This window comes from Lissotriton helveticus, chromosome 4_1 (genome assembly GCF_964261635.1).
Source record: "Lissotriton helveticus chromosome 4_1, aLisHel1.1, whole genome shotgun sequence".
NCBI classification, from domain to species: domain Eukaryota; kingdom Metazoa; phylum Chordata; class Amphibia; order Caudata; family Salamandridae; genus Lissotriton; species Lissotriton helveticus.
This window is the reverse complement of record NC_136063.1, coordinates 174,286,888-174,292,887: the sequence shown is the minus strand read 5'-3', so window position 1 is coordinate 174,292,887 and position 6,000 is coordinate 174,286,888.

The following is a 6,000-nucleotide window of genomic DNA, read 5'->3' as shown; positions in this document are numbered from 1 at the left end:
GGGTTGATTATTGCACAGACTTGCAGAGACTTATTGTCTTTGTCAGTTTCACAGTGAGGTTACAAGAAAGCTTGGTGCTCCAGCAAGATTTTGACCTTTAGGTCAGTGTGGTGGGGGCTTAGGAGTATGTGACAACAAATGGTGAAATGATTGCTTGGAAAAGCGTCACGCAAAGGAGCCATTCACGTCGACATTTGAAGAGTGCATTCCTGACACGGCTTTTTATAAACAGCAGGGCCTAACCTGGGGGGTTGGTGTAAGGGACACGCAGAGGCTGTGAAAGAGTTTTTGCTTAAGAGACTTTGTACATTTACAAAAACTGGGTGGTTCTACTTGAGATTTTGCGTGTTATGTGAAGTATTGGCTGTATGATGAAACAAAGATGTGTCTTTATGACTTCTTTGAAATGAATTATCTGTGCATTTTTATGTTTTTTGCATTTCTTCCATGAATTTTCCCTGCTTTTCCTGTGTGTCTGACGCGACACAGTAAGTTATATTTGACAGCTGATCTTCACTGACTGCTTGATCTGCTGTCAAAAGGGTGAGGATGGAAAAAAAGAAGGTGTTATTTAGGTATAAGTCTGACAAAATTAAAATGGGCCCGAATGTTTTTTTTTTATGTTATTGGAGTGTTTATTGTGCAGAAAGTGCATGAAATGGTGTTGCATGCTATTGTGTTTTTTCTGTGCTTCGGTATATAGCAAAGTATATCTGATGGCTTGGCATGAAATGTCCTATATTATGTATGTTTGTGATCCATGTTGGTGCTTTTGTAAGTTTTGCTGTGTTGTGAAGGGATGACATGACGATGTATATCCTTTGAGCAACAGTGGTTAAAACTTGTTAAGTGGTAAAACTTGCTGATACTAAATTATGATATATGATATTGTTATATTATGAGCAAGAACAGACAGCACTTCACCAAGTGCATGCCTATGTGGTTATAATATATACAGTAAAGTGTGCCACCTTTAGTCGTTACTGCTCTTTTCCCTTAAGGAAAAGGCAGCCTCACATTTATATTTCCTTGATTGGACCTAAGGATGCAATTATAGATCTGTGACTCTTATGCAAGGTGACCTAATTTCTATATAGTATTAGTTAAATGATGTTCTGTCTTAAAAGGAAACCAGGTTTCATTTTCCCCGAGAAAGGAAGGAATGGGATCACTAGCTGAGATTACCGTAGATGGTGTAGTGGCCAGCGGTAGAGTTATAATATGTGTACTATTTTTGACTTTTTTGTATCACCCATGCTCTTGGCATTATGTCCCAAACTAGATTGTCACCCAAGTCATTTTTTGTCCTTCCTATAGATTTTTCTTTTGCTGCTTCTCCCCTGATTGATGTCACATTGTGCCTAGTTTTTTGGGATTTTAGCTGTGTTCTAGTCCTATTTTCTTTTTCGTTTTTCTTTCACCATTTAGAGGTTTACATTTCCAGACTACAGTGATGTATCAGGTTCCTCTATAATATGTGTAATTCCCTTTTGTATGACCAAACTGGTTTTCAAAATTTCTTTAGGCCTACTCTGATGTTTTCTAGTCTGACTGTTAGGGTAGTGATAGATTATAGTAAGATAAGTTGTCCACCTCAATAGGAGATACTTTCACGTGTATTTAGTATGACAAATTCAAATGCCTATTCTAATTTGGTTTTCAGTTCTTTTTCCCTGCTGCCTTAATTTTTGGTGGGATCAGATGTGTCCTAATCATGGAAATACCAGGACTCTAGTTCTTGTCTGTTGTTTCTACATTGCTATTAGCTTTTGTATTGTATAGTCCACCTGATGCACAATTAGTCTACATGTCCCTGATAATCTGTATTGTGTGATTTCTCTTTTTGAGGTGTTCTAGATAAGGAATTTAGGAACACCTAGACTTAATCATTGAGGAAAGTGTGTTTACCCCTTAGACAATGTCACTATGTGTGAAAACATCCACTCAAACAGAATTTGTATGTAGTTGTCTAACTTTAGATGGTAGAGGTTATGCTCTCACATGGAAACCCAATTGAAGAGGCTAGAGGTGCTGTTTACCTACTACCTTTTGTCTTTGTACTCTATGACAATGACAGTATTTTGTTTTAGATCACTATAGTCCCATGGTGTATGGCCACTCCTTTGAAAATTGCAGGCCACCTGCTTGCAAATCCCCTGCAATGAATTGTTTTTTGTATACTTGCCAATAGGTCCAGCCTGTGTTTTTCTTTACTCTCACATAGATAGATGGAAGTGGTTCTTGGGTGCCTTGCTAATATATGGGGCATCCCAAGACTAGGAAGTATTTTCTAACACTCTGTTGATAGACTGTTTCTGTTCCTTGTCTAAAGACAATTTGTTCTGTTCACCAATAGATATTTGCTGCTGTACAAACCACTACCAGAGGGGCCCGGACATCAGATTCAGCCTGGGGAGTCAGCGTCAGCACCAGTGCAGCTTGAAGCCAAAATGAAGGTAACCAGCACAAGCATTGCTGGCAACTAGGACCTCAGTGAAGGCGGAAGCCCTGTGATTAAGTGTGTACCCCTGCCACTGTTTTGAGCGAAAGACGGGGTCACAAATCAGAAAGGAGAAATCGTGGATCATGCCTAGCTGAGAGTCACAGACCGACCAGAATGGCAAGGAGGCTTTGCTTGAGGTGACCCCTTCTGAAACAAGGGTTGCTTCAGAGATCCTAGAATAAGGCCTCTGATTTCTGGTCCTAAAGTGAATACAAGTTTGCACCTTTGTTTGTTGGTCAAAAGATACCTGGGTACACTGGATGCAAATGTGTAGCCCCAACGAATGAGCAGTGCGCCAGCAGAGCAATATAGGAGATAGGGAAGGACTTGAGATTAGGGTTCAAGTGCTGTGTCTCTGGTGCCTGTTAGATTGAAGTGAAGAGAAGTGGTGCACTGTTTGAGACACTGGACAGGATCGCTAAGAGCATTTGCCTGTTGGGTGACTGCCCTATCCTGAAAGAAGAGACTTTTTTCCTTGAAACTGGACTGTGATTCTTGAGTTGCGAGTTGTGCAGCTCCACCGTGGAAACAACAAGAGCTTGCCTGTGAGGCTCAAACGGACACAGGGAGAAGACTCCCCCTCTGGTTGGTGGTACAGCGGCTTCAATTTCCCAAAGGACTTCTTCTTTTTGTCAATAATGTATCCCTTTAGTTGTCCCATTTTTGAAGAGCAGCCCTTTGCAGCTCTTGGTCCTAATTCCTATGGCCCTGTGTGGTCCTCCTGGTCCCAGATATGCTTGATGTTCTAGCCATCATAAAAGGAAAATGTAACAGTCAATTGGAAAATGTTTTTATTAGATATGAGCTGTTAGCTATTCTGAAATTTAAAATGAATAGTCACTGAAATGCATAGGAGCCCTGAAAATGTCTACTAGATAATTTTAGGATTTGCTTTAGCTTAGGCCAAGAAAAATGATAATTCTGTTTATAATAGTGGCCATTGCTTTCTCCTACTGTCTGTATGTTTATTATGATCCAATGCCCGTTTTTCTTGGATTCCTGCTGATACCCTTAGTGAAATGTTTAGACTGGAAAATGCTCCCCTAGCAATGAATTAGGATATTGATAAATTGTGAAAACGAATGTACAAATATTTTCTATGTTCTTACTGGATCATGGGAATGTCTTCAGCTAATGCTGAAAGGGTCGTCTGTCGTAATTTAGCAGCGATTAGATTAAGCATTAGCAGAAGACATCCTGTATTTAGAGACTATCTTGTCTTTTTATGGAATCCATTTTGTATTTGGCAGCCATTTTAGATGGCCATGTGCTCACCATGTACTCAGTCCTATCTTGCTGTTCTCTGCTCGGTATATTTAGCCTCTTCCTCCTACTTTCCACATGCTCAGTGGTGCTTGCAGCTGCTAATATTCTGTAACTGTCAGGATGTGCTTGCTAGCATTGGCAAAACTGTTAGCTCCTCCTACTTGTCGACTGTGCTTTTTCTGTATGACCATCTATGTGTGTAACTCTTCTTATGTGCACTTGTACTGCCCTTTTTAGCCCCTGTGAGGGTATATAAGAGATGCTGTGGCCTTCAGTCCTCAGACCATCTCATACAGAGTGCTGCGGCTTCTGTGTGACATGGCCTCACTTGTTGTAATTTAATAAATATGTTTCTCTTGATTACAGATTCTGTGCCAACTTTTTCATGCTGCTTTAAAGGATCAGGTGTTAGTGCAAACCCCTGAGATGGGATTTTTGATTTCCTTCATTGTAGCTGGCAGTCACCGCGGCGTCAGCTGTCATCTGTCATACAGATCACAGTGACGTCACTTAAATACACTCTGAACATTCCATGGTGACAATGAGTGACGCTACCTAACGGAAAGGGAAAACATACTGGAAATAACCTTTTGCCCCACAACAAGTACAACATGTACAACAGTTGACTAGTTTGTGCATGCAAAGTTTTGGCGTGATCCATCAAGCATATGCTGAGAAACAGGGGGGGTCCCAAAATGCATTTTCCCCATTCATTTGGAACCTCCATGGCCCCAGCCGGCTCCCCGAATACGGGGATTGCTCTAACCCTCAGGGGGACTCAGATTCAGACAAGTCCCCAAAAAACATTTACCACGCCAGTGCCAAAGAGCATTTTTTTTATTGCCCTGCGAACATCCCTGAATCTCGGGATTTAACATTTTATTTTTAACAAGTGCACTTGTTTATAGTTGGGCCCCTGGGTGGGGCAGGTCCCGGCGGCTAATTTAAATATTAAGTTTGAGTAGGGGGATGCATGCAGCCCACAACCCCATGGCCGATATAGCCCCAGAGACTGCCACCTCCCAGGGGCCAGCCCAATATAATAGAATGGAGGAGGGAGCCGTAGACCCCCTCGCCAGGCCGTTACAGCCCCAGGGACCGCCACCTCCCCCAAAAACAAATGAAAAAATTGTCCCCACACTCAGGGAGCAGCATTGTTTGCTGCTCTCTGTGTGAGGAAGCAATGCCAGCTCCCACTGGAAATTGGAAGCCGGCATGGAACGCAGAGGAATTGAGGCTCCCCATCTCCCGGGGCCTGCCCCTTTTTAATTTTATTTAATTTTTAATGAAAAAGGGAGGGAAGCCGTGCGGACCCCCTCCCGGGCCAATTTCGGACCGGGGATCCCATCTCCCAGTGTCGGCCTCTCCACTGGGAGCCTGGTCCCACCCAGCGCACCCACTTTTTAAATGCTGAGGACCATGGGGAGCCTGAAGGCCCCCGCGGACCCTGTCGGTTCTGCACGTCTGCGGGAGCCTGAGTTGCTTTTTGGACAGAGGGAGCTGCTAACATGCAGTTCCCTTTGTCCAAAAACAATTCTGCTACACTTCTAGAAGTGAAGCAGTGTTTGCTCCTGCCAAGCCATAGCAAAACGGCAATGTCCCAGGGGTGGGCACCCTGGGACTTTGCAGGAGCCAGCCCTGGGTGGGGTGGCGGTCTCTATGGCCAATATTGGCTCCAGGCAGAGGGGCCACCCTCCAATGTTAATTTAGCCCCGGGCGATATTATGTCCCCCAGGCTGTGGGTGCCGTGTGCCCCCCTATTAATTTTAAATTGTTGCCCCAAAGAAGGTGGCGATACCAGGGCTGCGGAGCGTGTCCAGTCCCCTCCACATTCATGTTTTCTTTAGCCCCAGGGAGGTGGTGGGCCCCAGAGCTGCGGGGGCACAAGGTGGGCCCCCTGCATTAAAATTAAGATTTTTCCCTGAGGAGTCCCGGTGAGGTGGTGTTCCCCGGGGCAGCAGGGGAGCATGCAACCCCCCCCCCCTGCATTCATGTTTTCTTTTGCCCTGGGGAGGGGGTGGTACCCGGGGCTTCCGGGGGGGGGGGGAGGGAGCAGGGCAGGCACCCCGCATTAAAATATATATATAAAGATGGATATATAGATATAGATACACAAACATATATCCTTTTTTGTACAATCGTGTTGGCTGTAAATAAATGACTAACCCTTGCTAAATTTTTATCAACAAATTATTAAAGGGAGAGGTAAACCTCAGACCATGCAATTCACA